Below are 11,798 nucleotides of genomic sequence, written 5' to 3' on the forward strand. Positions count from 1 at the left end.
AAACTGAAAATACACTGCTCAAAAAAATAAAGGGAACACTTAAACAACACAATGTAACTCCAAGTCAATCACACTTCTGTGAAATCAAACTGTCCACTTAGGAAGCAACACTGATTGACAATAAATTTCACATGCTGTTGTGCAAATGGAATAGATAAAAGGTGGAAATTATAGACAATTAGCAAGACACCCCCCAAAACAGGAGTGATTCTGCAGGTGGTGACCACAGACCACTTCTCAGTTCCTATGCTTCCTGGCTGATGTTTTGGTCACTTTTGAATGCTGGTGGTGCTCTCACTCTAGTGGTAGCATGAGACGGAGTCTACAACCCACACAAGTGGCTCAGGTAGTGCAGTTCATCCAGGATGGCACATCAATGCGAACTGTGGCAAAAAGGTTTGCTGTGTCTGTCAGCGTAGTGTCCAGTGCATGCAGGCGCTACCAGGAGACAGGCCAGTACATCAGGAGACGTGGAGGAGGCCGTAGGAGGGCAACAACCCAGCAGCAGGACCGCTACCTCCGCCTTTGTGCAAGGAGGTGCACTGCCAGAGCCCTGCAAAATGACCTCCAGCAGGCCACAAATGTGCATGTGTCAGCATATGGTCTCACAAGGGGTCTGAGGATCTCATCTCGGTACCTAATGGCAGTCAGGCTACCTCTGGCGAGCACATGGAGGGCTGTGCGGCCCCACAAAGAAATGCCACCCCACACCATGACTGACCCATCGCCAAACCGGTCATGCTGGAGGATGTTGCAGGCAGCAGGACGTTCTCCACGGCGTCTCCAGACTCTGTCACGTCTGTCACATATGCTCATGTGCTCAGTGTGAACCTGCTTTCTTCTGTGAAGAGCACAGGGCGCCAGTGGCGAATTTGCCAATCTTGGTGTTCTCTGGCAAATGCGAAACGTCCTGCACGGTGTTGGGCTGTAAGCACAACCCCCACCCGTGGACGTCGGGCCCTCATACCACCCTCATGGAGTCTGTTTCTGACCGTTTGAGCAGACACATGCACATTTGTGGCCTGCTGGGGGTCATTTTGCAGGGCTCTGGCAGTGCACCTCCTTGCACAAAGGCGGAGGTAGCGGTCCTGCTGCTGGGTTGTTGCCCTCCTACGGCCTCCTCCACGTCTCCTGATGTACTGGCCTGTCTCCTGGTAGCGCCTGCATGCTCTGGACACTACGCTGACAGACACAGCAAACCTTTTTGCCACAGTTCGCATTGATGTGCCATCCTGAATGAACTGCACTACCTGAGCCACTTGTGTGGGTTGTAGACTTCGTCTCATGCTACCACTAGAGTGAGAGCACCGCCAGCATTCAAAAGTGACCAAAACATCAGCCAGGAAGCATAGAAACTGAGAAGTGGTCTGTGGTCACCACCTGTAGAATCACTCCTGTTTTGGGGGGTGTCTTGCTAATTGCCTATAATTTCCACCTTTTGTCTATTCCATTTGCACAACAGCATGTGAAATTTATTGTCAATCAGTGTTGCTTCCTAAGTGGACAGTTTGATTTCACAGAAGTGTGATTGACTTGGAGTTACATTGTGTTGTTTAAGTGTTCCCTTTATTTTTTTGAGCAGTGTATATGCGTACATTGTACAATCAACTGGTGAGAAAGACTCATATCACATTCAATTTGTACATATCCACTGTATACATGAATTGCAGCAAAGTTGGTTCCTGTTTCAATCACGTCCTTGGTCACGTTCACGTGAGTCAAACAAAAACAGCCCAATGATTGGTTGACAATAGAGCCTCCCACAATGCAGGTGATAGCTGCAGGATGAAATTGGTGAAGAGCAACTGCAGAAACTTGCAGTCAAAACTTGATGACCTTTAATCACAGGATTTCTGTAAAGTTCATGCAGTCGACATGTAGGTGCAAGTCGGACAATATTTATCCTGATAATGCAACACACTTTGAAAGGCGGTGACTAACGATGGTCCCCGACTTCACAAAAGTGATCAGCTCGAACAACGTCTCACCTGCAGTTTAAGGACAGAGTCAGCAATGTGCAAAGTAAACAGCAGAATATGGAAGACTTCCACAAAAACTATGAGTGCGAAGCACAATGCCAAACTTCACGGTTGTTGCCCCGGGAGCTATAATGTTGCAGCAGAATGACAAAAAAAAACAGCCGTGCAGAAGCACATTGTCTTGTTGCACTCATCTGCGGTTCAACCTGCTAATTGTGGCAAAGTCATATCACAGTCTCGGTTTAATTGAGCTGATGGAAACTGGAAGGACCCTTTCTCTGCTCAGTTGTTCCACAAAATGTAGCCTGAACAGTCGCTAGTGGTCGCTGTTTACCTCTCTTTTGGAGTGGGACCGAGATAACAGTGACCACTAGAGGCTGTTCAGGCTACACAATATGATAGGCCTGCTCGTGGTGTTCCGACGTCACACTTTCCCTCACTATAAAAAGACAGCCACACTCACCATCTCTATGACCTTTCCAGACTCCTCCACCCTCTCTATGTCATAGTGGCCCTCAGGTGCCTGCTCCATCTGCAACTTGAGCTTCTCATTGGCCTGGGCCATCTGGGGCAGGAAGTTCTGCAGTCTGTTCATAATTGAAACACGACACATTTACATACAACTGTAACTACACACGTACCAATCTACTTAACATATTTAGCAAGCAATACACACATTTTGATATGTGTTCTTGTGACTTTAATCATTTGTCAATAAAAAAAAGTATATAAAAAAAAAATATATATATATATTGTTTTGTTTAAAAAATATTTGTCCCTGTTCTAATTTCATGGTCAAGATCATGACATTGATGGTAAAATTAAATGAAATAGCTATAATTGTACAATTTGTCAACTACTTTTTAAAGTTTATTTTTGAATTTTTCTGGTGATACAATTTGATTAATTATATTAGACTCCAAATGATTGGTCACTACTGTCTGTATTTATCTATATCACGAAGACTCTTATTATAATGTGCTAAATGTAATATTATTACTGACGGAACTGACATCTTTTATTAAACCTATGACATTTGTAGAGCATCAGGAGTGTGAGTGGTGCAATTTGTGCAAAGAGCTTTTGGAGCTTTATGATGTTGTGAATAACATAACAGGCTTAGAAGGTTCTGGCAAACACATTAAATGTATTTATAAAATCCTTTTTACATCAGCACATGTCACAAAGTGCTTATGCAGAAACCCAGCCAAAAACCCCAAACTGCAAGCAATGCAGATGTAGAAGCACGGTGGCTCGGAAAAACTCCCTAGAAAGGCAGGAACCGAGGAAGAAACCTAGAGAGGAACCAGGCTCTGAGGGGTGGCCAGTCCTCTTCTGGCTGTGCCGGGTGGAGATTATAAGAGTAAATGGCCATTAAGGCCAGATTGTTCTTCAAGATGTTCAAACGTCCATAGATGATCAGCAGGGTCAAATAATAATCACAGTCGTTGTAGAGGTCAGTTATCTCTGACCTCTCTACTGCAACAAGTCAGTACCTCAGGAGTAAATGTCAGTTGGCTTTTCATAGCCGAGCACTCAGTGTTCGAGAGAGCAGTTGCAGTAGAGAGAGAGAGCGAGAGAGAGAGGGAGGGAGAGTCAAAAACAGCAGGTCCAGGACAATGTAACACGTCCGGTGAACAGGCCAGGGTTCCATAGTCGCAGGCAGAACAATTGAAACTGGAGCAGCAGCACGGCCAGGTGGACTGTGGACAGCCAGAAGTCATCAGGCCAGGTAATCCTGAGGCATGGTCCTAGGGCTCAGGTCCTCTGGGAGGGGAGGGAGAGATAATCTGTGGCCACAGTGGCCCCGTCCGACAATACCCCCGGACAGGATATAAACCCACCCAGTTTGCCAAAGCCCAGCTCCCACACCACTAGAGGGATATCAACAGACCACCAACTTACTACCCTAAGACAAGGCTCAGTATAGCCCAGGAAGATCTCCTCCACGAGCCCAAGGGGGCGCAAAACCAAGGGGGCGAAAACACATTTTGTACATTAAGTAAAGTGCTCAGACATACGATCATATGATCCGAGGAATTATCACCAACCAGTGGCAACCCGTCATTCATTTTGAGCCCCACATTTTAAGCAAAAAAAAAACAAATATATATATTTTTTTGGGGGGGGCTTGTCTGTTTTGCATGTTATTTTGGCATTAATACGTGTCACATATCAGTTTGCAAACAATGTAAAAAAAAATATATATATCATTGAGTTAATAAAGCTGCATACAAACATGGTCTCTTTTTTGTTTCCTGTAGTAAGGCAGCTCCAAAATACAGGTGTTTCAGCCTAGCTCAGTGCTTTCTGTGGTGGTGCGGCAAGCCTGCAGAGAATACGGACGTTGTGCCTGTGATTGGCTCACTGTTCTGTCACTCATGGGGACACTACGTCACCACCAAGTCTAAGGGTAGAGATAGAAAATTCTAGCTCATTGGGTGCTGCCATAGAGTTACATAAGAAGTGCCCATCCAAGATTTACATTTACATTTAAGTCATTTAGCAGACGCTCTTATCCAGAGCGACTTACAAATTGGTGCATTCACCTTATGACATCCAGTGGAACAGCCACTTTACAACAGTGCATCTAAATCTTTTAAGGGGGGGGGGGGGGTCAGAAGGATTACTTTATCCTATCCTAGGTATTCCTTAAAGAGGTGGGGTTTCAGGTGTCTCCGGAAGGTGGTGATTGACTCCGCTGTCCTGGCGTAGTGAGGGAGTTTGTTCCACCATTGGGGGGCCAGAGCAGCGAACAGTTTTGACAAGATGGCTCAAGGTCAGTGGTCACAGATAAAATGACGTCAAATCACGTTATATGAACAGTAGCTTTGATTGGACTGATCATGTCAACATCATACTTTCAAAATCTTAGCTAGCAGTCATCATCATGAATCAAGTTGACATTCTATTGACAAATAATTTATAATCCTTGTCATATGAAGAGAAATAATGAAGAGAAATTATAGATAAAACTTATCGGTGCTGATCAACCATTGCACATAAATATCACACAACAAGTTGGAAATTGCAAATTCAACAATGAGTGGTTTGGAAGGAATCAGTAACAGTGGCTAACTTCAAGTATTGTAAAGAAATCCCTAGCCTGCTATTCAGTTGAGTGGCTGTGTAGTCCCAAATCTGGGATTAAGGTGCTCTTTTCCAAGTTTAAAATGATAAACATTTAACAAAGCCCATGCTGTGAATGAAGCATGAGTTGTGCGGCGCTCAAAACAACTGTTAACTAATAACTGCGAAAACTTGACATCAGTGAGTTCAAGGCAACTGGGAAGTCGTGAATAAACAAGCAACACTGCAGGATGCACGAGAGCACCAGCTGTTCTGGACGACTGTGTGATAACGCTCTCGGTAGCCGAATTGAGCAAGAGCTTTAAACAGGTCAACATTCACAAAGCCGAGGGGCCAGACGGATTACCAGGACGTGTACTCAAAGTACGCGCGGACCAACTGTCAAGTGTCTTCACTGACATTTTCAACTTCTCCCTAACCGAGTCTGTAATACCTACATGTTTCAAGCAGACCACCATAGTCCCTGTGCCCAAGGAAGCGAAGGTAATCTGCCTAAATGATTACCACCCGTAGTACTCATGTCGGTAGCCATGAAGTGCTTTGAAAGGCTGGTCATGCACACAGCAACAGCATCCTCCTGGATACCCTAGACCCACTCCAATTCGCATACTGCCCCAACAGATCCACAGATGACGCAATCTCAATCGCACTCCACACTGCCCTTTCCCACCTGGACAAAAGGAACACCTATGTGAGAATGCTGTTCATTGACTACAGCTCAGCGTTCAACACCATAGTGCCCACGAAGCTCATCACTAAGCTAAGGACCCTGGGACTAACCCCCTCTGCAACTGGATCCTGGACTTCCTGACGGGCCGCCCCGAGGTGTTAAGGACAGGCAACAACACGTCTGTTACACTGATCCTCAACACTGGGGCCCCTCGGGGGTGTGTGCTTAGTCCACTCCTGTACTCCCTGTTCACCCAGAACTGTGTGGCCAAACACCATCATTAAGTTTGCTGACAACACAACAGTGGTAGGCCTGATCACCGACAACGATGAGACAGCCTATAGGGAGGAAGTCAGAGACCTGGCAGTGTGCTGCCAGGACAACAACCTCTCCCTCAATGTGAGCAAGACAAAGGAGCTGATCGTGGACTGCAGGAAAAGGCGGCCCGAACAGGCCCGCCATTAACATCGATGGGGCTGTAGTGGAGCGGGTGGAGAGCTTCAAGTTCCTTGGTGTCCACATCACCAACGAACTATCATGGTCCAAACACACCAAGACAGACGTGAAGAGGGCACAACAACACATAGTCCCCCTCAGGAGACTCAAAAGATTCGGCATGGGTCCCCAGATCCTCAAAAAGGTCTACAGCTGCACCATCGAGAGCATCCTGACCGGTTGCATCACCGCCTGGTATGGTAACTGCTCAACATCTGACCGTAAGGCTCTACAGAGGGTAGTGGGTATGGCCCAGTACATCACTGGGGCCAAGCTTCGTGCCATCCAGGACCTACATACTAGGCGGTGTCAGAGGAAAGTTATAAAAATTGTCAAAGACTCCAGTCACCCAAGTCATAGACTGTTTTCTCTGCTACCGCACGGCAACCTGTACCGGAGCGCCAAGTCTAGGACCAAAAGGCTCCTTAACAGCTTCTACCCCCAAGTCATAAGACTGCTGAACATTTAACCAAATGGCCACCGGATTATTTACATAAATCCCCCATCCATTTGTTTTTTACACTGCTGCTACTTGCTGTTTATTATCTATGCATAGTCACTTCACCCCTACCTACATGTACAAATTACCTCGACTAACCTGTATCCCCGCACATTGACTCGGTACCGGTACCCCCTTTATATAGCCTTGTTATTGTTATTTTGTTGTGATACTTTTTTATTATTTTTGACTTTAGTTTATTTGCTAAATATTTTCTTTACTCTTTCTTGAGCTGCACTGTTGGTTAAGGGCTTGTAAGTAAGCATTTCACGGTAAGGTCTACACATGTTGTATTCAGCGCATGTGACAAATAAAGTTTTTTGATTTGATTTGAAAATACGTTTTGAATGGTCATTCAACTCGGATTTAAATCTATGACCTTAAGATCAATGACGTCATCATGATTCGACCTTGTTTTTTTCTGAGTTCCCAGTTGTTTTGAAAGCACCATAAATCTAGAGAATGCCAGACTTTGTTGTTCACCTTCCTGTTCAAGTGAGCACAGTACAACAAGTTGAGTCCAAAAATGTATTGTATGCTGCTGCATAAATGGTGTAATATGCCAATGAGGTATGTATACTGTAGCTAAGAAGGTAATACTAAGTGTATATTGTGTAGTAAGATGTTAATAGCCCATGTGCGTCACTGTCACGACTTCCGCCGAAGTCGGCTCCTCTCCTTGTTCGGGCTGCGTTCGGCGATTGACGTCACCGGCTTTCTAGCCATCGCCGCTCCATTTTTCATATATCCATTTGTCTTGTCTTGTTTTCATACACACCTGGTTTTCATTTCCCCAATCAATCTAATTGTATTTAACACTCTGTTTCCCATCATGTTTTGTGTGTAATTGTTTTCATGTCAAGCTATGTTCTTTAGCGCTTTACTTTATTGTTCCGTTTTTTTGAGCGCGTTTGTTTTGTTGTGCTCCCGGTTTGGAACTATAATAAAGTGTGCTTTATTTATTATACTCTGCTCTCCTGCACCTGACTTCGCCTTCATACCCACCTTGACAGTCACCCTAATAATTTGGTCTATTTACCCCTCTTCATTTCACCTACTGTTCTGACTTGGTGGTGCACATGTAGCCTATAACCTGTTTTAGAGAAATGTAATCATTGAATATTGTAAGAGCTTTCATTGTCTGCTTATATGCCCCCTTTATTTATCCTACAGTTCTGACTTGGTGTACAGGGAAAACACTGTAAGAATGGCTCATGTTCTGAATTCTGTCGCTGTACATTTAAAAAGTGCTAAACAAATAGTTATATTGACTACGTCCATCCAAGCTCGCTCATTAATGTCTTAATCGAAATGGCGGATTGCCTCTTATCCATTTGTCGTCCGCTTATGCCATAGTTTGTACATCTCAATTGTCATTAGAAACCACATTTGTTTATGCAAGTCAGCCATATCAGCTATGTTTATGTAAATGAGGCTGAAGAAACTGTTTCGCTGCCAGACAAGGCTCCACTGATAGCCAGGTGTAGCAGTGGTAAGATGTTGGGACTGCTGTTGGGACATCTTTATGTAGGCCGTTTTTGGGCACCGTTTGTCAATTAATGTATTGTTTAGTGTTGCGTTGTGGCTTTGCTGGCATGCATCCCACATGATTTACATGCTAAGATCGCCACTGTCACCAACGTCAGTGGGCGGCGGGCATAGAGATCCTACTAAATTACTAGAGGGGCTATATGCTATGTCATAATCCTTCAAAATTCCAGAATGGAGTGTAAATGGCAGCCATTTTGGTCTGAGAGAAATCCAAACCAGTCTAAAAAGAATGAATGGCAGTAGAGGCATAGGTGATGCATTTCCTGCTTTTACTTATGCAGGAAAATAAAAGGCATGTAATATATCAGAAATTGTGTATAAAAAATATTGTCACCCCAAAATATTGTTGAATAATTATAAATACAGTTATGAAGCTTTTATACACATATTCTGTATAAATAGCCTCTAAAATATAAGTAAACAGAACACAAATGTCTAAGATGTTGTTTTCTTGGAAAGCTGTGAGTGTTATTATATGATACAATATCAGTAGGCCTACTTGTTCCATTTACAATTTGAATAAGTCCTTTCATCAACTGATTTAGCTCAGTTGGTAGAGCATGGCGCTTGCAGCATTCGATTTCCACAGGAGACAAGCATGAAAAGCAGTATTAAAATGTGTACACTCACTACTGTAAGTCGCTGTTATGGGTGTAAGATGGCACAGTGATGCCATCCATTGGTAAATGTTAAACAGTCGCTCTGGATAAGAGCATCTGCTAAATGGCAAAAATGTAAATGTAATTTCAGCCACTGTATGGCTGTGGATTGACTGCATTGTTTAAATGGAATGCTGGCATATTGGCATTTAATTAGCAGCTTCTCCTTCACCCAAAGCTGATGTTCTGAAAGAGCTAAAGAATCTGGATCCCTACAAATCAGCTGGGCTAGGCAATCTGGACCCTCTCTTTCTAAAATTATCAGCCGAAATTGTTGCAATCCCTATTACTAGCCTATTCAACCTCTCTTTCGTATCGTCTGAGATCCCCAAAGATTGGAAAGCTGCCGCGGTCATCCCCCTCTTCAAAGGAGGAGACACTCTAGACCCAAACTGTTATAGACCTATATCCATCCTGCCCTGCCTTTCTAAAATCTTCGAAAGTCAAGTTAACAAACAGATCACCGACCATTTCAAATCCCACCGTACCTTCTCCAATATGCAATCTGGTTTCCGACCTGGTCATGGGTGCACCTCAGCCACGCTCAAGGTCCTAATTATATCATATATCGGTTATATCATAACCGCCATCGATAAAAGACAGTACTGTGCAGCCGTCTTCATCGACCTGGCCAAGCCTTTCGACTCTTGTCAATCACAGCACTCTTATCGGCAGACTCAACAGCCTTGGTTTCTCAAATGACTGCCTCGCCTGGTTCACCAACTACTTCTCAGATAGAGTTCAGTGTGTCAAATCGAAGGGCCTGTTGTCCGGACCTCTGGCAGTCTCTATGGGGGTGCCACAGGGTTCAATTCTCGGACCGACTCTTTTCTCTGTTTATATCAATGATGTTGCTCTTGCTGCTGGTGATTCTCTGATCCACCTCTACGCAGACGACACCATTCTGTATACATCTGGCCCTTCTTTGGACACTGTGCTAACAAACCGCCAAACGATCTTCAATGCCATACTACACTCCTTCCGAGGACTCCAACTGCTTTTAAATGCAAGTAAAACTAAGTGTATGCTCTTCAACCGATTGCTGCCCGCACCCTCCCACCCGACTAGCATCACTACTCTGGACGGTTCTGACTTAGAATATGTGGACAACTACAAATACCTAGGTGTCTAGTTAGACTGTAAACGCTCCTTCCAGACTCACATTAAGCATCTCCAATCCGGGCCTCCCGGGTGGCGCAGTGGTCTAGGGCACTGCATCGCAGTGCTAACTGCGCCACCAGAGTCTCTGGGTTCGCGCCCAGGCTCTGTCGCAGCCGGCCGCGACCGGGAGGTCCGTGGGGCGACGCACAATTGGCATAGCGTCGTCCGGGGTAGGGAGGGTTCGGCCGGTAGGGATATCCTTGTCTCATCGCGCTCCAGTGACTCCTGTGGCGGGCCGGGCGCAGTGCGCGCCAGCCAAGGGGGCCAGGTACACGGTGTTTCCTCCGACACATTGGTGCAGCTGGCTTCCGGGTTGGAGGCGCGCTGTGTTAAGAAGCAGTACGGCTGGTTGGGTTGTGCTTCGGAGGACGCATGGCTTTCGACCTTCGTCTCTCCCGAGCCCGTACGGGAGTTGTAGCGATGAGACAAGGTAGTAATTACTAGCGATTGGATACCACGAAAATTGGGGAGAAAATGGGATAAAATTTAAAAAAAATAAAAATAAAAGCATCTCCAATCCAAAATTAAATCTAGAATTGGCTTCCTATTTCGCAACAAAGCCTCCTTCAATCATGCTGCCAAACATAGTCATACCCTCGTAAAACGGACTATCCTACCGATCCTTGACTTCGGCAATGTCATTTACAAAATAGCCTCCAACACGCTACTCAACAAATTGGATGTAGTCTATCAGTGGCATCCGTTTTGTCACTAAAGCCCCATATACTACCCACCACTGCAACCTGTATGCTCTCGTTGGCTGCCCTTCACTACATATTCGTCGCCAAACCCACTGGCTCCAGGTCATCTATAAGTCTATGTTAGGTAATGCCCCGCCTTATCTCAGCTCACGGGTCACCATAGCAACGCCCACCCATAGCATGCGCTCCAGCAGGTATATTTCACTGGTCATCCCAAAAGCCAACACTTCTTTTGGCCACCTTTCCTTCCATTTCTCTGCTGCCAATGACTGGAACGAATTGCAAAAATCACTGAAGCTGGAGTCTTATCTCTCCCTCTCTAACTTTAAGCATCAGCTGTCAGAGCAGCTTACCGATCTCTGTACCTGTACACAGCCAATCTGTAAATAGCACACCCAACTACCTCACCCCCATATTATTACTTACCCTCTTGCTCTTTTGCACCCTAGTATCTCTACTTGCACATCATCATCTGCACATCCATCACTCCAGTGTTAATGCTAAATTGTAATTATTTCGCCTCTATAGCCTATTTATTCCCTACCTTCCTACTCTTCTACATATGCACACACTGTACATAGATTTTTTTATATTGTGTTATTGACTGTACGTTTGATTATGTGTAACTCTGTGTTTTTCTTTTTGTCGCACTGCTTTGCTTTATCTTGGCCAGGTCGCAGTTGTAAATGAGAACTTGTTCTCAACTGGCCTACCTGGTTAAACTAACGTGAAAACATTTAATTAAAATAAATATGGAATCATGCCTCTAAAACTTTCTGGCATTCCTCTAACAAACATACAGTGCAGATAAGGTTCAAATTCATTGTTTTACACAATAAAATAAAGGTAAAATAAAAATATTATTACAGCACTGGCGAACTATGGTTGACTAACTCCCTTACCAAAATGGCTGAGCTTTTAGACCATCATAAGAAGGTTGATGGCGATTGGTGAGTCACGAATTTCCCAGCATGCACTGCATATCAGTTCTTT

This window comes from Salvelinus fontinalis, chromosome 11, assembly GCF_029448725.1.
Source record: "Salvelinus fontinalis isolate EN_2023a chromosome 11, ASM2944872v1, whole genome shotgun sequence".
In the NCBI taxonomy this organism is placed as follows: Eukaryota; Metazoa; Chordata; class Actinopteri; order Salmoniformes; family Salmonidae; genus Salvelinus; species Salvelinus fontinalis.